General features: G+C 45.0%; 2 protein-coding genes across 6 annotated transcripts in view; both read right to left on the bottom strand.

Annotated features, from left to right (window-relative positions):
• Nucleotides 1–23,159, bottom strand: part of LOC143767802 (farnesyl pyrophosphate synthase-like) — a 65,781-nt gene extending 42,622 nt beyond the window's left edge. Inside the window, exon 1 of one of the 5 annotated variants that reach the window (XM_077256341.1) lies at nt 23,036–23,159. The gene's annotated coding sequence lies outside the window, so the exon portion shown is untranslated. Of the gene's footprint in view, nt 1–22,991 lie in introns of all 5 variants that reach the window. The other 4 variants (XM_077256325.1, XM_077256348.1, XM_077256332.1 and 1 more) reach the window with 4 other exon arrangements.
• Nucleotides 1–23,173, bottom strand: part of LOC143767833 (farnesyl pyrophosphate synthase-like) — a 456,633-nt gene extending 433,460 nt beyond the window's left edge. Inside the window, exon 1 of the mRNA XM_077256372.1 lies at nt 23,036–23,173. The gene's annotated coding sequence lies outside the window, so the exon portion shown is untranslated. The remainder of the gene's footprint in view (nt 1–23,035) is intronic.
• Nucleotides 23,174–27,087: the final 3,914 nt, after the last annotated feature.

The following is a 27,087-nucleotide window of genomic DNA, read 5'->3' as shown; positions in this document are numbered from 1 at the left end:
AAATTTTCGCCAAATTTCCATTTTTTTCACAAAAACTCAGAAATTATCGACCTAAATTTACCTCTAACATGAAGCCCAATATGTCACGAAAAAACAATCTCAGAATCGCTACGATCCGTTGAAGCGTTCCTGAGTTATTACCTCATAAAGGGACACTGGTCAGAATTGCAAAAAACGGCCAGGTCATTAAGGCCAAAATAGGCTGGGTCATGAAGGGGTTAATAAGTGGGATTTCTTGCCTTATAAATGGGGTTGGGACCATCGTTCTGTTGTGCAGAAGTCTGGTGGATACACAGCTGATAGTCCTACTGAATAGACTGTTAGAATTTGTTTTATGGCAAGAAAAAAGCAGCTAAGTAAAAAAAAACGAGTGGCCATCATTACTTTAAGAAATGAAGGTCAGTCAGTCCGAAAAATTGGGAAAACTTTGAAAGTGTCCCCAAGTGCAGTTGCAAAAACCATCAAGCGCTACAAAGAAACTGGATCACATGAGGACCGCCCCAGGAAAGGAAGACCAAGAGTCACCTCTGCTTCTGAGGATAAGTTTATCCGAGTCACCAGCCTCCGAAATCGCAGGTTAACAGCAGCTCAGATTAGAGACCAGGTTAATGCCACACAGAGTTCTAGCAGCAGACACATCTCTACAACAACTGTTATGAGGAGACTTTGTGCAGCAGGCCTTCATGGTAAAATAGCTGCTAGGAAACCACTGCTAAGGACAGGGAACAAGCAGAAGAGACTTGTTTGGGCTAAAGAACACAAGGAATGGACATTAGACCAGTGTATATCTGTGCTTTGGTCTGATGAGTCCAAATTTGAGATCTTTGGTTCCAACCACAGTGTCTTTTGCAACGCAGAAAAGGTGAACGGATGGACCCTACATGCCTGGTTTCCACCGTGAAGCATGGAGGAGGAGGTGTGATGGTGTGGGGGTGCTTTGCTGGTGACACTGTTGGGGATTTATTCAAAATTGAAGGCATACTGAACCAGCATGGCTACCACAGCATCTTGCAGCGGCATGCTATTCCATCCGGTTTGCGTTTAGTTGGACCATCATTTATTTTTCAACAGGACAATGAGCTCAAACACACCTCCAGGCTGTGTAAGGGCTATTTGACCAAGAAGGAGAGTGATGGGGTGCTACGCCAGATGACCTGGCCTCCACAGTCACCAGACCTGAACCCAATCAAGATGGTTTGGGGTGAGCTGGACCACAGAGTGAAGGCAAAAGGGCCAACAAGTGCTAAGCATCTCTGGGAACTCCTTCAAGATTGTTGGAGGAAGATTTCCGGTGACTACCTCTTGAAGCTCATCAAGAGAATGCCAAGAATGTGCAAAGCAGTCATCAAACCAAAAGGTGGCTACTTTGAAGAACCTAGAATATAAGACATATTTTCAGTTGTTTCACATTTTTTTGTTAAGTATATAATTCCACATGTGTTAATTCATAGTTGTGATGACTTCAGTGTGAATTTGCAATTTTCATAGTCATGAAAATACAGAAAAATCTTTAAATGAGAAAGTGTGTCCAAACTTTTGGTCTGTACTGTATATATACTGTATATATGTATAGTGTAGCTCTACACTATACATATGTGTAATGTAGAGCTGTGTGTAATATATATATACTGTATATGTAGTAAGTCCAATACAAATAGTAGGAAGCATATTACATGTAGAAAATCCCATCCAAAACTTATCAGAATATTAACGATGTAAATACTTTTCTGCCCAATGATGACAGAAGTATTCTAGGAGCGATACCTTTATTGGCTAACCAGAAAATAATATGTTTGCAAGCTTTCAGAGCACAGTGGCTCCTTCTTCAGGCAAGGTAATCCTGCCTGAAGAAGGAGCCACTGTGCTCTGAAAGCTTGCAAACATATTATTTTCTGGTTAGCCAATAAAGGTATCACTCCTAGAATACGTCTGTCATCATTGGGCAGAAAAGTATTCACATCGATTTTTCTGGCTAACACGGTACCAGAATACAATTTGTTATTGTGTATCAAAATATTAACGATACATATCATTAAGCTACATGTATATCAAGACCAATGGGGGCTAACTGCAAGTAGTATATACCAAAGAAAAAACACAAAATGGCAGTCATCAAGTCCCATAAATATATAGCCTTTACTAAATAACAATTAAAACCTAAAAATACAGGTACAATGGCATAAATGGGGAAGTAGATGCGCGCCCACGGCGATCATAAATCACAGAAAGTGGCTAAAATGGCCAAACACCCTTGCATTACCCTAGCATCATACCACAATGTGGCAGATGTCTACAGACAAACTATATTGTTGCAAGTGCATTGTATTACCAGCAATGAGGTGAGAAGACTCACAGCACATACCTACAGTAGTAGGTGCAGGGGTGGGCTACTGGCCCCCTACTAGGAGAGGGGCTGGTCTAGAAACCTGACCTCCAGATCAAAGCTATAAACTAAGGCTGTATACATGTGAGGGCAGCCTGAGACGCTGATGTGTTCCACCAACTCCATTCACCCCCCCTCAGGGAGCAGAAAGCAAACTACTAGTTAGGCTTCTTTCACACTTCAGATGTTTGGCGTCAGTCACCTCCGACATAGTGACGGATCGACGGATCCGTCACAATTGTTGAGAAAACGGTTCTAACGGATTTGTTATTTTGACGGATCCGTTACTTGGTGGTTGTCTGGGAAAAGTATCTACTTTTTGGAGCATGTGCAATTGAAAAAGAGGATTGGGGCGACGGATCGGCCGAAATGACGGTCGCGATGGATCCGTCGCCCATAGGCGGCCATTCTATGGAATGGCGGACGCGACGGATCCGTCGCGAACCGCCATTTCGGCGCAGACAAAAAACGTTATAATGTCCGTCAATGTCTAGATGACGTCCGCCAAATCTCGACGGATCCGTCGCATGGTGGATGGAACGGACTACCATCCGCCACGAATGTATATCTATGGGAAAATAGCGGATCCGCTATTTGAGGAAAATGGCGGTTTCAGACTGACGCCAAAAGACTGAAGTGTGAAAGAGGCCTTAGATGATTTCTGTAGGTTTCTCCTGTTTACTGCTTATTGTTATACTGTTTTGCATAAGTTGTATGTCTTTTGATCATATTTTTATACCTTTTCTTACTGTAAGTACTGAACCTTTTTGTATTAAAGTATAAAACTTTAACAAGTTGAACCTTGAATGTTCTAAAAGAATCCATAGCCTAAGGTGTGTGAGCCTTATGAGTGGTAGACATTATTAGTATTAATATTTCCAGGACTCATCGCCAGTGTATTCGGTGAGTGGTGGCAGCGTGTATGAGCGGGTGTGTGGCCTGGGTCGGTGTGTGATTTATGCTCCCATTACAGTATAGGACAGAGGTTGAATGCTGGACTGAGAGAGGGGAGATAGATTAACCCTTGCAGGCACAACCCAAGTCACGTGCTCAGAGCGGACACGTGATGAATTAGTTACACCACAGAGTAGGGATCCGTGACACCGTCTCTTTGATTTGTCATCAGTTTTCCTCCTGCAGCCACGTCTAGGGAGGTTGGAAACAGTCCCATGGATCTTAAATTTCTGAATGATATGTGCAACTGTAGTCACAGGAACATCAAGCTGCTTGGAGATGGTCTTATAACTTTTACCTTTAACATTTGTTTGTCTATAATTTTCTTTCTATCTCCTGAGACAACTCTTTCCTTCGCTTCCTCTGGTCCATGTTGAGTGTGATTCACACCATGTCACCAAACAGCACAGTGAGTATCTGTAGCCCTATATACAGGCCCACTCACTGATTCCAAGATTCTAGACACCTGTGATGCTAGTTAGTGGACACACCGTTATTTAACATGTCCCTTTTGTCACAGTATTTTCAGGGGTACCATCATTTCTGTTCAGGCCTATTCATGAGGTTTTTTTTTCTAATTCTGTGGAAGCATGGTTGAAAAGCAATGTCTGACTTTAATTTGTTCATTTTCATAGATCTTTTATTTATTATTACTATTGTCAGATTCAAGTTATTTCTGTGACCATTGTGGGTTTTAGGCTGGGGTCACACTTGGCGTAAGACAATACGCCACGTATTATACGTCCGTACTACGGCCGTAATACGGAGAAATGTTCCCAAAATATTGATCCGTAGGCAGGGTGTTTCAGCGTATTTTGCGCATGGCATCCTCCGTATGTAATCCGTATGGCATCTGTACTGCGATATTTTCTCGCAGGCTTGCAAAACCGACATCTAATGGATTTATGTGCTCAAATGTTCGGGAAAACATATATACAGTATATATATATATATATATATATATACAGTATATATATATATATATATATATATATATATATATATATATATATATATATATATATATGTCATTGAGACACATATATATATATATATATACTAGCTGTACTACCCGGCTTCGCCCGGGTTAATGACTGCTGTTAGCAAAATAGAATGTGTTAACAAAAATTTATTCTGCACACAAAAACCACAAAACAAATAGATAGAAATGTAATTATTAAAAGGCAAAAACTAAGCAAATAGAAGCATTTCACAACATATATTAGCTTTGTTATACTGAGAATGTCTTTGTTGCCTATATTAACCAATCAGAGCTCAGGTTAATAATTAACTGTAGCAAAATAGAAGCTGAGCTGTGATTGGTTGCTATTGGCAGCCTGATAAATCCCCAGCCAACAGGAAGCCCTCCCCCCTGGCAGTATATATTAGCTCACACATACACATAATAGACAGGTCATGTGACTGACAGCTGCCGTATTTCCTATATGGTACATTTGTTGCTCTTGTAGTTTGCTTATTAATCAGATTTTTATTTTTGAAGGACAATACCAGACTTGTGTGTGTTTTAGGGCGAGTTTTATGTGTCAAGTTGTGTGTGTTGAGTTGCGTGTGGCGACATGCATGTAGCGACTTTTGTGAGATGAGTTTTGTGTGGCGACATGCGTGTAGCAACATTTTGTGTGTTGAGTTGCATGTGACAGGTTAGTGTAGCAAGTTGTGTGCAGCAAGATTTGTGCATGGCGAGTTTTGCGCGTGGCGAGTTTTATGTGTGGTGCATTTTGAGTATGTGCAAGTTTTGTGTGAGGCAACTTTTGCATGTGGTGCAACTTTTGTACATGTGGCAATTTTTCTGTGTGTGCAAGTTTTGCATGAGGTGAGTTTTCCATGAGGTGAGTTTTGCACGTGTGGCGAGTTTTGCGTGAGCCTAGTTTTGCATATGGCGAGTTTTGCATGTAGCGAGTTTTGAGTGGTGACTTTTGTGTTTCGACTTTTATGTGGCGAGCTTGGTGTGTGTGTGTGGTGAAATGTGTGCTGAGGGTGGTATATGTGTTCAAGCACGTGGTAGTGTGTGGCGCATTTTGTGTTTGTGTTCATATCCCCGTGTGTGGTGAGTATCCCATGTCGGGGCCCCACCTTAGCAACTGTACGGTATATACTCTTTGTCGCCATCGCTCTCATTCTTTAAGTCCTCATTGTTCACATCTGGCAGCTGTCAATTTTCCTCCAACACTTTTCCCTTCACTTTTTCCCCATTATGTAGATAGGAGCAAAATTGTTTGGTGAATTGGAACGCGCGGGGTTAAAATTTCACCTCACAACATAGCCTATGACGCTCTCGGGGTCCAGACGTGTGACTGTGCAAAATTTTGTGGCTGTAGCTGCGACGGTACAGATGCCAATCCCGGACATACACACATACATACATACACACATTCAGCTTTATATATTAGATATACCTGTATGTAATCTCCTGTATATAGTATATACCTGTGTGTCATCTCACCTATATATAGTATATATCTGTGTGTCATCTCCTGTATATAGTATATACCTGTATGTCATCTCCTCCTATACATAGCATATACCTGTGTCATCTCCTCCTGTATATACTATATACCTGTAGGTAATCTGCTCCTGTATATAGTATATACCTGTGTGTCATCTCCTCCTGTATATAGTATATACCTGTATGTCATCTCCTCCTGTATGTAGTATGTACCTGTATGTCATCTCCTCCTCTATATAGTATATACCTGTGTGTCATCTCTCCTGTATATAGTATATATCTGTGTGTCATCTCCTCCTGTATATAGTATATACCTGTGTGTCATCTCCCCTGTAAATAGTATATACCTGTGTGTCATCTCCTGTATATAGTATATAGCTGTATGCCATCTCCTCCTGTATTAGCCCTCGTTCACACGTTATTTGGTCAGTATTTTTACCTCAGTATTTGTAAGCTAAAATGGCAGCCTGATAAATCCCCAGCCAACAGTAAGCCCACCCCCTGGCAGTATATATTAGCTCACACATACACATAATAGACTGGTCATGTGACTGACAGCTGCCGGATTCCTATATGGTACATTTGTTGCTCTTGTAGTTTGTCTGCTTATTAATCAGATTTTTATTTTTGAAGGATACCAGACTTGTGTGTGTTTTAGGGCGAGTTTCGTGTGTCAAGTTGTGTGTGTTGAGTTGCGTGTGGCGACATGCATGTAGGGACTTTTGTGAGATGAGTTTTGTGTGGCGACATGCGTGTAGCAACTTTTTGTGTGTCGAGTTGCATGTGACAGGTTAGTGTAGCAAGTTGTGTGCAGCAAGTTTTGCGCATGGCGAGTTTTGCGCGTGGCGAGTTTTATGTGTGGTGCCTTTTGAGTATGTGCAAGTTTTGTGTGAGGCAACTTTTGCATGTGTTGCAACTTTTGTGCATGTGGCAATTTTTCTGCGTGTGGCAATTTTTCTGCGTGTGCAAGTTTTGCGTGTGGCGAGTTTTGCACGTGTGGCGAGTTTTGCATGTGGAGAGTTTTGCGCGTGGCGAGTTTTGAGCGGCGACTTTTGTGTTTCTACTTTTATGTGGCGAGGTTGGTGTATGTGTGGTGAAATGTGCACTGAGGGTGGTATATGTGTTCGAGCACGTGGTAGTGTGTGGCGCATTTTGTGTGTGTGTTCATATCCCCGTGGTGGTGTGATTATCCCATGTTGGGGCCCCACCTTAGCAACTGTACAGTATATACTCTTTGGTGCCATCGCTGTCATTCTTTAAGTCCCCCTTGTTCACATCTGGCAGCTGTTAATTTGCCTCCAACACTTTTCCTTTCATTTTTTCCCCATTATGTAGATAGGGGCAAAATTGTTTGGTGACTTGGAAAGCGCGGGGTTAAAATTTCACCTCACAATATAGCTTTGACGCTCTCAGGGTCCAGACGTGTGACTGTGCAAAATTTTGTGCCTGTAGCTGCGACGCCTCCAACACTTTTCCTTTCACTTTTTCCCCATTATGTAGATAGGGGCAAAATTGTTTGGTGAATTGGAAAGCGCGGGGTTAAAATTTCACCTCACAACATAGCCTATGACGCTCTCGAGGTCCAGACGTGTGACTGTGCAAAATTTTGTGGCTGTAGCTGCTACGGTTCAGATGCCAATCCCGGACATACATACATACATACATACATACACACACACACACATTCAGCTTTATATATTAGACTAGCTGTACTACCCGGCTTCGCCCGGGTTAATGACTGCTGTTAGCAAAATAGAATGTGTTAACAAAAATTTATTCTGCACACAAAAACCACAAAACAAATAGATAGAAATGTAATTATTAAAAGGCAAAAACTAAGCAAATAGAAGCATTTCACAACATATATTAGCTTTGTTATACTGAGAATGTCTTTGTTGCCTATATTAACCAATCAGAGCTCAGGTTAATTAACTGTAGCAAAATAGAAGCTGAGCTGTGATTGGTTGCTATTGGCAGCCTGATAAATCCCCAGCCAACAGGAAGCCCTCCCCCCTGGCAGTATATATTAGCTCACACATACACATAATAGACAGGTCATGTGACTGACAGCTGCCGTATTTCCTATATGGTACATTTGTTGCTCTTGTAGTTTGCTTATTAATCAGATTTTTATTTTTGAAGTACAATACCAGACTTGTGTGTGTTTTAGGGCGAGTTTTATGTGTCAAGTTGTGTGTGTTGAGTTGCGTGTGGCGACATGCATGTAGCGACTTTTGTGAGATGAGTTTTGTGTGGCGACATGCGTGTAGCAACATTTTGTGTGTTGAGTTGCATGTGACAGGTTAGTGTAGCAAGTTGTGTGCAGCAAGATTTGTGCATGGCGAGTTTTGCGCGTGGCGAGTTTTATGTGTGGTGCATTTTGAGTATGTGCAAGTTTTGTGTGAGGCAACTTTTGCATGTGGTGCAACTTTTGTACATGTGGCAATTTTTCTGTGTGTGCAAGTTTTGCATGAGGTGAGTTTTCCATGAGGTGAGTTTTGCACGTGTGGCGAGTTTTGCGTGAGCCTAGTTTTGCATATGGCGAGTTTTGCATGTAGCGAGTTTTGAGTGGTGACTTTTGTGTTTCGACTTTTATGTGGCGAGGTTGGTGTGTGTGTGTGGTGAAATGTGTGCTGAGGGTGGTATATGTGTTCAAGCACGTGGTAGTGTGTGGCGCATTTTGTGTTTGTGTTCATATCCCCGTGTGTGGTGAGTATCCCATGTCGGGGCCCCACCTTAGCAACTGTACGGTATATACTCTTTGTCGCCATCGCTCTCATTCTTTAAGTCCTCATTGTTCACATCTGGCAGCTGTCAATTTTCCTCCAACACTTTTCCCTTCACTTTTTCCCCATTATGTAGATAGGAGCAAAATTGTTTGGTGAATTGGAACGCGCGGGGTTAAAATTTCACCTCACAACATAGCCTATGACGCTCTCGGGGTCCAGACGTGTGACTGTGCAAAATTTTGTGGCTGTAGCTGCGACGGTACAGATGCCAATCCCGGACATACACACATACATACATACACACATTCAGCTTTATATATTAGATATACCTGTATGTAATCTCCTGTATATAGTATATACCTGTGTGTCATCTCACCTATATATAGTATATATCTGTGTGTCATCTCCTGTATATAGTATATACCTGTATGTCATCTCCTCCTATACATAGCATATACCTGTGTCATCTCCTCCTGTATATACTATATACCTGTAGGTAATCTGCTCCTGTATATAGTATATACCTGTGTGTCATCTCCTCCTGTATATAGTATATACCTGTATGTCATCTCCTCCTGTATGTAGTATGTACCTGTATGTCATCTCCTCCTCTATATAGTATATACCTGTGTGTCATCTCTCCTGTATATAGTATATATCTGTGTGTCATCTCCTCCTGTATATAGTATATACCTGTGTGTCATCTCCCCTGTAAATAGTATATACCTGTGTGTCATCTCCTGTATATAGTATATAGCTGTATGCCATCTCCTCCTGTATTAGCCCTCGTTCACACGTTATTTGGTCAGTATTTTTACCTCAGTATTTGTAAGCTAAAATGGCAGCCTGATAAATCCCCAGCCAACAGTAAGCCCACCCCCTGGCAGTATATATTAGCTCACACATACACATAATAGACTGGTCATGTGACTGACAGCTGCCGGATTCCTATATGGTACATTTGTTGCTCTTGTAGTTTGTCTGCTTATTAATCAGATTTTTATTTTTGAAGGATACCAGACTTGTGTGTGTTTTAGGGCGAGTTTCGTGTGTCAAGTTGTGTGTGTTGAGTTGCGTGTGGCGACATGCATGTAGGGACTTTTGTGAGATGAGTTTTGTGTGGCGACATGCGTGTAGCAACTTTTTGTGTGTCGAGTTGCATGTGACAGGTTAGTGTAGCAAGTTGTGTGCAGCAAGTTTTGCGCATGGCGAGTTTTGCGCGTGGCGAGTTTTATGTGTGGTGCCTTTTGAGTATGTGCAAGTTTTGTGTGAGGCAACTTTTGCATGTGTTGCAACTTTTGTGCATGTGGCAATTTTTCTGCGTGTGGCAATTTTTCTGCGTGTGCAAGTTTTGCGTGTGGCGAGTTTTGCACGTGTGGCGAGTTTTGCATGTGGAGAGTTTTGCGCGTGGCGAGTTTTGAGCGGCGACTTTTGTGTTTCTACTTTTATGTGGCGAGGTTGGTGTATGTGTGGTGAAATGTGCACTGAGGGTGGTATATGTGTTCGAGCACGTGGTAGTGTGTGGCGCATTTTGTGTGTGTGTTCATATCCCCGTGGTGGTGTGATTATCCCATGTTGGGGCCCCACCTTAGCAACTGTACAGTATATACTCTTTGGTGCCATCGCTGTCATTCTTTAAGTCCCCCTTGTTCACATCTGGCAGCTGTTAATTTGCCTCCAACACTTTTCCTTTCATTTTTTCCCCATTATGTAGATAGGGGCAAAATTGTTTGGTGACTTGGAAAGCGCGGGGTTAAAATTTCACCTCACAATATAGCTTTGACGCTCTCAGGGTCCAGACGTGTGACTGTGCAAAATTTTGTGCCTGTAGCTGCGACGCCTCCAACACTTTTCCTTTCACTTTTTCCCCATTATGTAGATAGGGGCAAAATTGTTTGGTGAATTGGAAAGCGCGGGGTTAAAATTTCACCTCACAACATAGCCTATGACGCTCTCGGGGTCCAGACGTGTGACTGTGCAAAATTTTGTGGCTGTAGCTGCTACGGTTCAGATGCCAATCCCGGACATACATACATACATACATACATACACACACACACACATTCAGCTTTATATATTAGATATATATATATATATATATATATTCTGTATTTAGATTTCATTCAGCGCGATATCTGTGAACAGCCGGTAATTCAATTGCCGGCTTTTCATTTCTCCTGCACAAACCCGACAGGATATGAGACATGGTTTACATACAGTAAACCATCTCATATCCTCTTTTTTTTTGCATATTCCACACTACTAATGTTAGTAGTGTGTATGTGCAAAATTTCAGCGCTGTAGCTGCTGAAATAAAGGGTTAAATGGCGGAAAAAATTGGCGTGGGCTCCCGCGCAATTTTTTCCGCCAGAGTGGTAAAGCCAGTGACTGAGGGCAGATATTAATAGCCAGGAGAGGGTCCATGGTTATTGGCCCCCCCTGGCTACAAACATCTGCCCCCAGCCACCCCAGAAAAGGCACATCTGGAAGATGCGCCTATTCTGGCACTTGGCCACTCTCTTCCCACTCCCTGTAGCGGTGGGATATGGGGTAATGAAGGGTTAATGCCACCTTGCTATTGTAAGGTGACATTAAGCCAGATTAATAATGGAGAGGCGTCAATTATGACACCTATCCATTATTAATCTAATAGTACTAAATGGTTAATAAAACACACACACACATGATTTAAAAGTATTTTAATGAAATAAACACAGCGGTTGTTGTAATAATTTATTGCTCTCTCAATCCATTTCCAGGCCCTCACTTGGCAAAATAATAAACGCACAAGATACATACCTTCTGATGTCAGATCACGTCCCACGAAGTAATCCATCTGAAGGGGTTAACTAATATTACAGGCACGAGCTGCGATAAACCACTCGCTCGTGCCTGTAATCCCCGGGTGCTGAAAGGAAAGCTGGATCTGTACTTACATTCAGTTGCGGTGATGCGCCCCTGGTGGATGTTCTCATGAACTGCAGCCTGGAAACTTTTTCCCACGCTCCAGGTCATATGAGGACATCCACCAGGGGGCGCATCACCGCGACTGAAGGAAATGTAGGTCAATGACCTACATTTCATTCATTCGCCGGGGAATTACAGGCACGAGCGAGTGCATTAGCAGGGCTCGTGCCTGTAAAATAATTAACCCCTTCAGATGGATTACATCGTGGGAAGTGATCTGACATCAGAAGGTATGTATCTTGTGCGTTTATTATTTTGCCAAGCGAGGGCCTGGAAATGGATTGAGAGAGCAATAAATTATTAAAACAACCGCTGTGTTTATTTCATTAAAATACTTTTAAATAATGTGTGTGTGTGTTTATTAACCCTTTCAAACAATTGGATTAATAATGGATAGGTGACATAATTGACGCCTCTCCATTATTAACCTGGCTTAATGTCACCTTACAATAGCAAGGTGGCATTAACCCTTCATTACCCCATATCCCACCGCTACAGGGAGTGGGAAGAGAGTGGCCAAGTGCCAGAACAGGCGCATCTTCCAGATGTGCCTTTTCTGTCGTGGCTGGGGGCAGATGTTTGTAGCCAGGGGGGGCCAATAACCATGGACCCTCTCCTGGCTATTAATATCTGCCCTCAGTCACTGGCTTTACCATTCTGGCGGAGAAAATTGCGCGGGAGCCCACGACAATTTTTTCCGCGATTTATCCCTTTATTTTAGCAGCTACAGCGCTGAAATTTTGCACATACACACTACTAACATTAGTAGTGTGGAATATGCAAAAAAAAGGGGATATGAGATGGTTTACTGTATGTAAACCATGTCTCATATCCTGTCGGGTTTGTGCAGGAGAAATGCAAAGCCGGCAATTGAATTACCGACTTTTCACTAACACCGCTGCGTATTTCTCGCAAGTCACACTGCTGGTCCGTGTGGAATCCGTATTTTTCTCGCCCCCATAGACTTTCATTGGCGTATTATTTGCGCAATACGCTGACAAACGCAGCATGCTGCGATTTACTACGGCCGTAGAAAGCCGTATAATACTGAACCGTAATATACGGCTAATAGGAGCAGCCCCATTGAGAATAATTGTGCCGTATGTTATGCGAGTTTTACGGACGTAGTTTCTGCGCTCTTACGTCCGTAAAACTCGCATGTGTGACCCCGGCCTTACTGTCATTAAACGAGGGGTACCAACAATTTTGACCACGTGTGTATAAGGCGCTGCACTGTATACGACCTATTAAATTAAGACAAAGTTGTCCACAAAATCATAATAATGGCACTTCAAATCAAATATAATCACACATTTTGGTACCTAGTAATACCAAAAATTATTAAGAGATCCATAGAAAAAAAATAAAAATAAATGAAACTTTTTAACAATGTAAAAAATAGATAAACTAAAAATTAAAATAGCAAAGTGCCTCACAGGGGAGAGCCACAAGAATAATAAATAAGCCGAATTGCTGAAGACGTGAGTCACTATGGCTAAGTACACACGTCTCAGAATTGCCGTGGAAATTTCCACGGAAATTCTGCAACTCCTGCCGCGGGTATATCGCATGCGGAATTGGCATGCATATTCCTGCTAAAAACTAGCGTTTTGCAAGCATAATTAGCTTGCAGAATGCTAGCGTTTTCCAAGCGATCTGTAGCATCGCTTGGAAAACTTACTGACAGGTTGGTCACACTTGTCAAACATAGGTAACAAAACCTTAATGGCATAATATCAATGCCACACATGTCATTAAAAGCATATGACACGACAAAAAGGAGAAAAAAAGCAAACCACTCAATATGATATAATGAAATTCAGGAGAAGAAAAGAGTAACCCGGTTTTTTTTAAAAAAGTATATAAAGAGTTTTTATTTAATAAGTATATGACACCATAACACACAATATACAATAGATAGCAGGAGAAGACCCCAGGAGAGGGAACACAGGACTCCCAAACAGACGTGCCCGGCTACCAGGTGCTAAGCACATTGTAGTTTCAAAACATGGCATAAAGTGCACAGTGCAAGACCAAAGCCGCATCCAGGCAGCATTGAATATGTAGCCGCATGCGTCGCTGCGCAAAACTATGGCGGTAACTATCCCCTCAGGGTATAATGCTTACCGGGCAGTCGGCGTGGGGAAGTCCTGGGTCGGGTGTGCGGATCCCGACGCGCGTTTCGCGGGTGACAAGCCCCGCTTTCTCAAGGGAATAACAAACATAGTGTTTGACAAGTGTGACCAACTTTTTACTATTGATGCTGCCTATGCATACGCAGCATCAATAGTAAAAAGATATAATGTTAAAAATAATTAAAAAAAATAAAAAAAATGGTTATTCTCACCTTCCGAAGGCAGCCGATCTCCTCAGCGGCTTCCATTCCTATAGATGCAGGACCTGCGATGACGTCACGGTCACGTGACCGCAACGTCATTGCAGGTCCTTCAGCATCCATGGGAACGGAAGCGGCAGCATGCACCGCTGAGAGGCGGGAAGACTTCGGGGCCATCAGAAGGTGAGTATATCACTATTTTTTATTTTAATTCTTTTTTTTACCAATTATATGGTGCCCAGTCCGTGGAGGAAAGTCTCCTCTCCTCCACCCTGGGTACCAACCGCACATGATCTGCTTACTTCCCGCATGGTGGGCATAGCCCCATGCGGGAAGTAAGCAGATCAATGCATTCCTAGGTGTGCGGAATCCCCGCGATTCCGCAAATTTAATGAACATGCTGCGTTTTTTTCTGGAATGCGATTCCGCTCAGGAAAACAACGCAGCATGTGCACAAAAAATGTGGATTGCATTCTATTAAATAGGATGCTTAATGTGAGCGTTTTTTTCGCGTTTTTATAGCGAAAAACTGCGAAAAATCTGCTATGTGTGCACACAGCCTATAAGTGGAGGTAAATCAATGAGCAGAGGACAGAAAGAATCAAACCAAATGTAATAAAAAAAAGACATTTCAAAAAAATGGGGGGAGAGAAGTGACACAAATCCTAAATCTCATCCCCAAGTTTCACTATAAACCCCCCTCACACAAATCATGAATGATCAGACGTGCATTTCGCACTGGCCTATAAATCTGAGGTGCAGTAATACAGCATTATTTGGTTGACATTTAACTTCCTCCACCATGACTGGGTAGAAGCCTCCGACTGTGGAGCTTGTCATTCTTAGTACATGCACAGTGGGAGAAATATGATTACGTCTGATCATTCATGATTTGTTTGAGGGGGGTTTATAGTAACACTTTGGGATGAGATTTAGGATTTGTGTCACTTCTCTCCCCCCATTTTTTGAATTGTATTTTTTTTATTACATTTGGTTTGATTCTTTCTGTCCTCTGCTCATTGATTTACCTCCACTTATAGTGACTCACGTCTTCAGCAATTCGGCTTATTTATTATTCTTGTGGCTCTCCCCTGTGAGGCACTTTGCTATTTTAATTTTTAGTTTATCTATTTTTTACATTGTTAAAAAGTTTCATTTATTTTTATTTTTTTCTATGGATCTCTTCATAATTTTTGGTATTACTAGGTACCGAAATGTGTGATTAAACTGTATACGTCCTGCAGTGTATATATAAGGCACTGTATACGGCCTGCAGTGTATATATAGGGCACTGTATACGTCCTGCAGTGTATATATAAGGCACTGTATATGGCCTGCAGTGTATATATAGGGCACTGTATACGGCCTGCAGTGTATATATAGGGCACTGTATACGGCCTGCAGTGTATATAAGGCACTGTATACGGCCTGCAGTATATATAGGGCAATGTATACAGCCTGCAGTGTATATATAGGGCACTGTATACGGCCTGCAGTGTATATAAGGCACTGTATACGGCCTGCAATGTATATATAGGCAATGTATACGGCCTGCAGTGTATATATAGGGCACTGTATACGGCCTGCAGTGTATATATAGGGCACTATATACGGCATGCAGTGTATATATAGGGCACTATATACGGCATGCAGTGTATATATGGCACTGTATACGGCCTGCAGTGTATATATAGGCAATGTATGCGGCCTGCAGTGTATATATAGGGCACTATATACGGCCTGCACTGTATATATAGGGCACTGTATACGGCCTGCAGTGTATATATAGGGCACTATATACGGCATGCAGTGTATATATAGGGCACTATATACGGCATGCAGTGTATATATGGCACTGTATACGGCCTGCAGTGTATATATAGGCAATGTATGCGGCCTGCAGTGTATATATAGGGCACTGTATATCGCCTGCAGTGTATATATAGGGCACTGTATATGGCCTGCAGTGTATATATGGCACTGTATACAGCCTGCAGTGTATATAAGGCATGGTATACGGCCTGCAGTGTGTTATGCTGTAAGAATCAGGCTGCACTCAGATGTCATCCGAGTGCAGTCCTATTGTGAGTGTCACGATTCAAAGAGGGAAAATGGAAAGTGGACCCTCTAGACCGCGACGACGAACCCCTCACGGACGAGCTGACCAGACAGACCGCCCCCTATACAGGGAGAGTTAGGGGCAGGCCCGCGAGGGACTATCGCCACGGAAGATGGAGGACCAGGACGGAAGAAGACCAAGAAGAGGCGGAGATAGTAGGACCACAGGATAGGTGAGTACTGCAGAGACACAGGACTGGTGGGTAAACTGTAGCAGTGCAGGGTCTGGTGGAGGAACTGAGGGAACGCAGAGGCTAGCAGGATACAGGAAAGACAGGATAAACCCAAAGTCAGAGGGAAAACGAACTTCACAGAGACTAAGAGTGGCCAGGAACACCTGAAGGTGATAACCAGGCACAGAGGGACGGCAGGAAGCAGTTTAAATACCTAAAGGCAGGGTAGCACTTCCGGGTAACAGACCTCCAGGACTATAGAGAGGACAATAAGGAGGATCGACTTCCAGGTACTAGTCCTCCAGGACCATAGAGGAGACGAAGAAGAGCGGCGACAGAAGATCAGAAGTGCACACGCGCAGCACTGAACCTGGTATGCGCGCGCACGAGAAGCAGAGGCCGGGAGCGAGCGAGGAGGCGGCAGCAGCGGTAAGATACAGTGTATATATAGGTAATGCATACGGCCTGCAGTGTATATATAGGGCACTGTATACTGCCTGCAGTGTATATATAGGGCACTATATGCTGCCTGCAGTGTATACATAGGGCAATGTATACGGCCTGCAGTGTATATATAGGGCACTGTATACGGCCTGCAGTGTATATATAGGGCACTGTATACGGCCTGCAGTGTATATATAGGGCACTGTATACGGCCTGAAGTATATATGGCACTGTATATGGCCTGCAGTGTATATAAGGCACTGTATACGGCCTGCAGTGTGTATATATAGGGCAATGTATACGGCCTGCAGTGTATATACAGGGCACTGCATGCGGCATGTGGTATATATGGCACTGTATACGGCCTGCAGTGTATATACAGGGCACTGCATGCGGCATGTGGTATATATGGCACTGTATACGGCCTGCAGTGTATATACAGGGCACTGCATGCGGCATGTGGTATATATGGCACTATATACGGCCTGCAGTGTATATACAGGGCACTGCATGCGGCATGTGGTATATATGGCACTGTATACGGCCTGCAGTGTATATAAGGCACTGTATACGGCCTCCAGTGTATATATAGGGTACTGTATACGGCCTGCAGTGTATATATAGGGCAAGGTCACTGAACAGTATAATCCTCTAGTGTATATATAGGGCACTGCACTGTATATAGAGCACCCTGCACTGCATATAGGGCACTGCACTGTATACATCCAGTAGTGTATATATAGGGCAGTGCGCTGTATACGGGCATCTTGCACTGTATTTAAAGCACTGCACTGTATACTACATACACTGTATATAGGGCAGTGCATTGTACATAGTGCTCCCTGCACTGTTTATGTTCTGCAGTGTATATATAGGGCAGTGCACTGTATACGGGTACCCTGCACTGTATAAGTCCTGCAGTGTATATATAGGGCAGTACACTGTATATAAGGCAGTGCACTGTATACAGGGCTCCCTGCACTGTATACGTCCTGAAGTGTATATATAAAGCAATACACTGTATATAGGGCACCCTGCACTGTATATAGGGCACCCTGCACTGTATATATAGGACAGTGCACTGTATATAGGGCACCCTGCACTGTATACGTCCTGCAGTACACTGTATATAGGGCAGTACACTGTATATAAGGCAGTGCACTGTATACAGGGCTCCCTGCACTGTATACGTCCTGAAGTGTATATATAGGGCAATACACTGTATATAGGGCACCCTGCACTGTATATATAGGGCAGTACACTGTATATAGGGCACCCTGCAATGTATACGTCCTGCAGTGTATATATGGCAGTACACTGTATATAGGGCACCCAGCACTGTATATATAGGGCAGTACACTGTATATAGGGCACCCTGCACTGTATATATAGGGCAGTACACTGTATATAGGGCACCCAGCACTGTATATATAGGGCAGTACACTGTATATAGGGCACCCTGCACTGTATAGGTCCTGCAGTGTATATATAGGGCAGTGCACTGTATATAGGGCACCCTGCACTGTAACCGTCCTGCAGTGTATATAGGGCAGTACACTGTATATAGGGCACCAGCACTGTATATATAGGGCAGTACACTGTATATAGGGCACCCTGCACTGTATAGGTCCTGCAGTGTATATATAGGCCAGTGCACTGTATATAGGGCACCCTGCACTGTAACCGTCCTGCAGTGTATATAGGGCAGTACACTGTATATAGGGCACCATGCAGTGTATATATAGGGCAGTACACTGTATATAGGGCACCCTGCACTGTATAGGTCCTGCAGTGTATATATAGGGCAGTGCACTCTATATAGGGCACCCTGCACTGTATATATAGGGCAGTACACTGTATATAGGGCACCCTGCACTGTATATATAGGGCAGTGCACTGTATATAGGGCACCCTGCACTGTAACCGTCCTGCAGTGTATATAGGGCAGTACACTGTATATAGGGCACCATGCAGTGTATATATAGGGCAGTAAACTGTATATATGGCACCCTGCACTGTATACGTCCTGCAGTGTATATATAGGGCAGTGCACTGTATATATGGCACCCTGAACTGTATATATAGGGCAGTACACTGTATATAGGGCACCCTGCACTGTATATATAGGGCAGTACACTGTATATAGGGCACCCAGCACTGTATATATAGGGCAGTACACTGTATATAGGGCACCCTGCACTGTATAGGTCCTGCAGTGTATATATAGGGCAGTGCACTGTATATAGGGCACCCTGCACTGTAACCGTCCTGCAGTGTATATAGGGCAGTACACTGTATATAGGGCACCAGCACTGTATATATAGGGCAGTACACTGTATATAGGGCACCCTGCACTGTATAGGTCCTGCAGTGTATATATAGGCCAGTGCACTGTATATAGGGCACCCTGCACTGTAACCGTCCTGCAGTGTATATAGGGCAGTACACTGTATATAGGGCACCATGCAGTGTATATATAGGGCAGTACACTGTATATAGGGCACCCTGCACTGTATAGGTCCTGCAGTGTATATATAGGGCAGTGCACTCTATATAGGGCACCCTGCACTGTATATATAGGGCAGTACACTGTATATAGGGCACCCTGCACTGTATATATAGGGCAGTGCACTGTATATAGGGCACCCTGCACTGTAACCGTCCTGCAGTGTATATAGGGCAGTACACTGTATATAGGGCACCATGCAGTGTATATATAGGGCAGTAAACTGTATATATGGCACCCTGCACTGTATACATCCTGCAGTGTATATATAGGGCAGTGCACTGTATATATGGCACCCTGAACTGTATATATAGGGCAGTACACTGTATACAGGGTATCCTGCACTGTATACATCATGCAGTGTATATATAGGGCAGTGCACTGTATATAGGGCAGTACAGTATGTATATAGGGCACCCTGCACTGTATACGTCCTGCAGTGTATATACAGGGCACCCTGCACTGTATATAGAACACCCTGCAGTGTACATACAGGGCAGTACACTGTATATAGGGCACCCTGCAGTGTATACGTCCTGCAGTGTATATATAGGGCACCCTGCACTGTATATAGGGCACCATGCAGTGTATATATAGGGCAGTACACTGTATATAGGGCACCCTGCAGTGTATATATAGGGCAGTACACTGTATATAGGGCACCCTGCAGTGTATATATAGGGCTGTACACTGTATATAGGGCACCCTGCAGTGTGTATATAGGGCAGTACACTGTATATAGGGCACCCTGCAGTGTATATATAGGGCAGTACACTGTATATAGAGCACCCTGCAGTGTATATATAGGGCAGTACACTGTATATAGGGCACCCTGCAGTGTATATATAGGGCAGTACACTGTATATAGGGCACCCTGCAGTGTGTATATAGGGTAGTACACTGTATATAGGGCACCCTGCAGTGTATATATAGGGCAGTACACTGTATATAGAGCACCCTGCAGTGTATATATAGGGCAGTACACTGTATATAGGGCACCCTGCAGTGTATATATAGGGCAGTACACTGTATATAGGGCACCCTGCAGTGTGTATATAGGGTAGTACACTGTACATAGGGCACCCTGCACTGTATAAGTCCTGCAGTGTATATATAGGGCAGTGCACTGTATATAGGGCACCATGCAGTGTGTATATATAGGGCAGTACACTGTATATAGGGCACCATGCAGTGTATATATAGGGCAGTACACTGTATATAGGGCACCATGCAGTGTATATATAGGGCAGTACACTGTATATAGAGCACCCTGCAGTATATATAGGGCAGTACACTGTATATAGAGCACCCTGCAGTGTATATATAGGGCAGTACACTGTATATAGAGCACCCTGCAGTGTATATATAGGGCAGTACACTGTATATAGGGCACCCTGCAGTGTATATATAGGGCAGTACACTGTATATAGGGCACCCTGCAGTGTGTATATAGGGTAGTACACTGTATATAGGGCACCCTGCAGTGTATACGTCCTGCAGTGTATATATAGGGCAGTACACTGTATATAGGGCACCCTGCTGCACTGTATACACCCATCTCTCTTAGGCCGGCGTCACACTGGCGAGTTTTACGGACGTAAGAGCGCAGAAACTACGTCCGTAAAACTCGCATTACATACGGCACAATTATTCTCAATGGGGCTGCTCCTATTAGCCGTATATTACGGTTCAGTATTATACGGCTTTCTACGGCCGTACAAAATCGCAGCATGCTGCGTTTGTCAGCGTATTGCGCAAAAAAATCGCTAATGAAAGTCTATGGGGGCGAGAAAAATACGGATTCCACACGGACCAGCAGTGTGACTTGCGAGAAATACGCAGCGGTGTTAGTGAAAAGTCGGTAATTCAATTGCCGGCTTTTCATTTCTCCTGCACAAACCCGACATGATATGAGACATGGTTTACATACAGTAAACCATCTCATATCCCCTTTTTTTTTGCATATTCCACACTACTAATGTTAGTAGTGTGTATGTGCAAAATTTCAGCGCTGTAGCTGCTGAAATAAAGGGTTAAATGGCGGAAAAAATTGGCGTAGGCTCCCGCGCAATTTTCTCCGCCAGAATGGTAAAGCCAGTGACTGAGGGCAGATATTAATAGCCAGGAGAGGGTCCATGGTTATTGGCCCCCCCGTGGCTAAAAACATCTGCCCCCAGCCACCCCAGAAAAGGCACATCTGGAAGATGCGCCTATTCTGGCACTTGGCCACTCTCTTCCCACTCCCTGTAGCGGTGGGATATGGGGTAATGAAGGGTTAATGCCACCTTGCTATTGTAAGGTGACATTAAGCCAGATTAATAATGGAGAGGCGTCAATTATGACACCTATCCATAATTAATCCAATTGTTGGAAAGGGTTAAAAAACACACACACATGATTTAAAAGTAGTTTAATGAAATAAACACAGCGGTTGTTGTAATAATTTATTGTTCTCTCAATCCATCAGGAACACCCTCGCTTGGAAAAATAATAAACGCACAAGATACATACCTTCTGGTGAACCGTCTCGTCCCACGAAGTAATCCATCTGAAGGGGTTAACTAATATTACAGGCAGGAGCCCTGCTAAATGCAGCTGTGCTCCGTGCCTGTAATCCCCGGCGAATGAATGAAATGTAGGTCATTGACCTACATTTCCTTCAGTCGCGGTGAGGCGCCCTCTGGTGGATGTTCTCATGAACTGCAGCCTGGGAACTTTTTCCCACGCTCCAGGTCATATGAGGACATCCACCAGGGGGCGCATCACCGCGACTGAAGGAAATGTAGGTCAATGACCTACATTTCATTCATTCGCCGGGGATTACAGGCACGGAGCACAGCTGCATTTAGCAGGGCTCCTGCCTGTAATATTAGTTAACCCCTTCAGATGGATTACTTCGTGGGACGAGACGGTTCACCAGAAGGTATGTATCTTGTGCGTTTATTATTTTTCCAAGCGAGGGTGTTCCTGATGGATTGAGAGAACAATAAATTATTACAACAACCGCTGTGTTTATTTCATTAAACTACTTTTAAATCATGTGTGTGTGTGTGTTTTTTAACCCTTTCCAACAATTGGATTAATTATGGATAGGTGTCATAATTGACGCCTCTCCATTATTAATCTGGCTTAATGTCACCTTCCAATAGCAAGGTGGCATTAACCCTTCATTACCCCATATCCCACCGCTACAGGGAGTGGGAAGAGAGTGGCCAAGTGCCAGAATAGGCGCATCTTCCAGATGTGCCTTTTCTGGGGTGGCTGGGGGCAGATGTTTGTAGCCACGGGGGGGGCCAATAACCATGGACCCTCTCCTGGCTATTAATATCTGCCCTCAGTCACTGGCTTTACCATTCTGGCGGAGAAAATTGCGCGGGAGCCCACGCCAATTTTTTCCGCCATTTAACCCTTTATTTCAGCAGCTACAGCGCTGAAATTTTGCACATACACACTACTAACATTAGTAGTGTGGAATATGCAAAAAAAAGGGGGATATGAGATGGTTTACTGTATGTAAACCATGTCTCATATCCTGTCGGGTTTGTGCAGCAGAAATGAGAAGCCGGCAATTGAATTACCGGCTTTTAACACATATCGCGCTGAATGAAATCTAAATACAGAATATATATATATATGTGTCTCAATGACATATATATATATATATATATACTGTATATATGTTTTCCCGAACATTTGAGCACATAAATTCATTAGATGTCGGTTTTGCAAGCCTGCGCAAAAATCTCGCAGTACGGATGCCATACGGATTACATACGGAGGATGCCATGCGCAAAATACGCTGACACACCCTGACTACGGATCAATATTTTGGGAACATTTCTCAGTATTACGGCCGTAGTACGGACGTATAATACGTGGCGTATTGTCTTACGCCCAGTGTGAGGCCGGCCTTACACTGCATCCAGTGTGGCTCTGGGCTTCCGTACTTCTAGTCTCACCTGGCCAGTACTGCGGCGCTGGGCGGAGACAGCGACACCCGGAGGAGCAGATGATACTGGACTGATGTCTCGATGAGAACAGGAGCGGTGCACGCCGGGAGCAGCTGGAGCTGACTGCTGATTGGCTGACACTGCAGAGTCCTGCGGTGCCGGCAACACCAGGCGCTCGCTACACGTCAGCACATGCGCAGTACATATAAACGAGAAAGCTTCCGTATATAGAAGCCAATCACCGCGCAGGATGGAGCAACACCCCGCCCACCAGTGCGTCTGATAACGGCGAGAGGCGTGAGGAAACCGAGCGGTGACGTCATCAGTAATACAGAGTGTCATGGATCCTGGTCACTCACAGGGCCGCTGTCAGAGCGTCACTACCCGCTCTGGGGTCTGTGGGCCCGGACATGGGAGAGCTGCCGGGAGCGTGTCACCCAGTAGGGCCGCCCGTCTGTGCCTGCTGTATGTGTGTGCTGCACAGGAGAGGAGCTGCGCCAGAGCGGGGCACTGCTGTACTGACTGCTGTATGTGTGTGCTGCACAGGAGAGGAGCTGCACCACAGCGGGGGCACTGCTGTACTGACTGCTGTATGTGTGTGCTGCACAGGAGAGGAGCTGCACCAGAGCAGGGGCACTGCTGTACTGACTGCTGTATGTGTGTGCTGCACAGGAGAGGAGCTGCACCACAGTGGGACACTGCTGTACTGACTGCTGTATGTGTGTGCTGCACAGGAGAGGAGCTGCACCAGATCGGGGGCATTGCTGTACTGACTGCTGTATGTGTGAGCTGCACCACAGCTGGGGCACTGCTGTACTGACTGCTGTATGTGTGTGCTGCACAGGAGAGGAGCTGCACCAGAGCGGGGCACTGCTGTACTGACTGCTGTATGTGTGTGCTGCACAGGAGAGGAGCTGCACCACAGCGGGGGCACTGCTGTGCTGACTGCTGTATGTGTGTGCTGCACAGGAGAGGAGCTGCACCACAGCGGGGGCACTGCTGTACTGACTGCTGTATGTGTGTGCTGCACAGGAGAGGAGCTGCACCAGAGCAGGGGCACTGCTGTACTGACTGCTGTATGTGTGTGCTGCACAGGAGAGGAGCTGCACCACAGCTGGGGCACTGCTGTACTGACTGCTGTATGTGTGTGCTGCACAGGAGAGGAGCTGCACCACAGCGGGGTCACTGCTGTACTGACTGCTGTATGTGTGTGCTGCACAGGAGAGGAGCTGCACCAGACGGGGCACCGCTGTACTGACTGCTGTATGTGTGTGCTGCACAGGAGAGGAGCTGCACCAGATCGGGGGCATTGCTGTACTGACTGCTGTATGTGTGAGCTGCACCACAGCTGGGGCACTGCTGTACTGACTGCTGTATGTGTGTGCTGCACAGGAGAGGAGCTGCACCAGAGCGGGGCACTGCTGTACTGACTGCTGTATGTGTGTGCTGCACAGGAGAGGAGCTGCACCACAGCGGGGGCACTGCTGTGCTGACTGCTGTATGTGTGTGCTGCACAGGAGAGGAGCTGCACCACAGCGGGGGCGCTGCTGTACTGACTGCTGTATGTGTGCGCTGCACAGGAGAGGAGCTGCACCACAGCAGGGGCGCTGCTGTACTGACTGCTGTATGTGTGTGCTGCACAGGAGAGGAGCTGCACCACAGCGGGGGCACTGCTGTACTGACTGCTGTATGTGTGTGCTGCACAGGAGAGGAGCTGCACCAGAGCGGGGGCACTGCTGTACTGACTGCTGTATGTGTGTGCTGCACAGGAGAGGAGCTGCGCCAGAGCGGGGGCAGTGCTATACTGACTGCTGTATGTGTGTGCTGCACAGGAGAGGAGCTGCACCACAGCTGGGGCACTGCTGTACTGACTGCTGAATGTGTGTGCTGCACGGGAGAGGAGCTGCGCCAGAGCAGGGGCACTACTTTACTGACTGCTGTATGTGTGTGCTGCACAGGAGAGGAGCTGCGCCAGAGCGGGGGCACTGCTGTATGTGTGTGCTGTATGTGTGTGCTGCACGGAGAGGAGCTGCACCAGAGCGGGGGCACTGCTGTATGTGTGTGCTGCACGGGAGAGGAGCTGCACCACAGCGGGGGCACTGCTGTATGTGTGTGCTGCACAGGAGAGGAGCTGCACCAGAGCGGGGGCACTGCTGTATGTGTGTGCTGCACAGGAGAGGAGCTGCACCAGAGCGGGGCACTGCTGTACTGACTGCTGTATGTGTGTGCTGCACGGGAGAGGAGCTGCACCACAGCGGGGGCACTGCTGTACTGACTGCTGTATGTGTGTGCTGCACAGGAGAGGAGCTGCACCACAGCGGGGGCACTGCTGTACTGACTGCTGTATGTGTGTGCTGCACGGGAGAGGAGCTGCACCAGAGCGGGGGCGCTGCTGTATGTGTGTGCTGCACAGGAGAGGAGCTGCACCACAGCGGGGGCACTGCTGTATGTGTGTGCTGCACAGGAGAGGAGCTGCACCAGAGCGGGGCACTGCTGTACTGACTGCTGTATGTGTGTGCTGCACAGGAGAGGAGCTGCACCAGAGGGAGGGGGCACTGCTGTACTGACTGCTGTGTGTGCTGCTGTCACGAGCCATAGGCGGGATATCTTTATCATCCCCACCGCTGCCACCAATTTGTCATGAACCGGGGTTGTTTGGTTGCCCAGTTCTTTTCTGAAGGGGATTTATCTATATCCCACTTCCCAGTTCCGGTTTGGAACTTGCAGCTCTCTGGCGCCCCCCTTACCCTCAGGTCAGACCGGGTACTGCACCTAGGATATTTAGTTGGGAGATAGGCTGAGTTTCTATGTCCTGGCTAATGGGTGCACTGCAGCTAGGGCGATATCTACTCCCACTCAGGCGGTAACAATAATTATCAACGCCGTCCGTCACTACCAGGTTTTCCAAATGCGCAGGACAAGTCAGCTGCCACCAGCTCCGATTCCTTAATTAATAACGGGTCCAGAGCCAACCCAAATTAGTAGCTTAATTCACTTCAGAGGACGTGACAGTACGTTATAGAGCAAGGAGAAACAACAGTAGTAATTGTATATGTTTTACTCCAAAAGGTAGGCAGTATTTACAAAAGTGGAACAAGGTATTATAAAATGATACAATTATATATGTACAGAACGATTACAAATAAAAAGGGATTAAAGTTGAAAAAAACCCAGTTCTTTCATATCATGGCTGACCATATACCTGGGGGGAGGAGCGACATCAAAATGCATCTGAGCAGCTTGCAGAGTTGCTGTTAGCTTTTTTCCAGGGCAAAGACTGACTCATAACTCAGCATGTTTAAGAAATACCCACTGGTTCTGACATCACTGAGTGGGCTGAGTTATGAAATGCACTCCTCTTTTCTCAGAGGGACTGAGGCGTACTGAAAGCTCCTAGCCGTCCTAGCTCGGGGATGGCACCCCGTGTAGCGACCACGGAACTACCATTCTTCCGGGCATGAGCTGGGCGTTAAGAATCTATATGACCCCTTTAAGCAGAAATCCATTTCTCCTTTTCTGCTAGGGGCTGTGCTTTAACCCTTTTACCCCCAAGGGTGGTTTACACGTTAATAACCAGTCCAATTTTTACAATTCTGACCACTGTCCCTTTTATGAGGTTATAACTCTGGAACGCTTCAACGGATCTTGGCGATTCTGACATTGTTTTCTCGTGAGATATTGTACTTCATGATAGTGGTAAAATTTCTTCGATATAACTTGCGTTTATTTGTGAAAGAAACGGAAATTTGGCGAAAATTTTGAAAATGTCGCAATTTTCCAACTTTGAATTTTTATGCCCTTAAATCACAGAGATATGTCAAGCAAAATACTTAATAAGTAACATTTCCCACATGTCTACTTTACATCAGCACAATTTTGGAACCAAAATTTTTTTTTGTTAGGGAGTTATAAGGGTTAAAAGTTGACCAGCAATTTCTCATTTTTACAACACAATTTTTTTTTTAGGGACCACATCTCATTTGAAGTCATTTTGAGGGGTCTATATGATAGACAATACCCAAGTGTGACACCATTCTAAAAACTGCACCCCTCAAGGTGCT

The sequence above is a fragment of the Ranitomeya variabilis genome, chromosome 1 (genome assembly GCF_051348905.1).
Source record: "Ranitomeya variabilis isolate aRanVar5 chromosome 1, aRanVar5.hap1, whole genome shotgun sequence".
NCBI classification, from domain to species: Eukaryota; Metazoa; Chordata; class Amphibia; order Anura; family Dendrobatidae; genus Ranitomeya; species Ranitomeya variabilis.
This window is presented reverse-complemented; position numbering and strand designations above follow the sequence as displayed.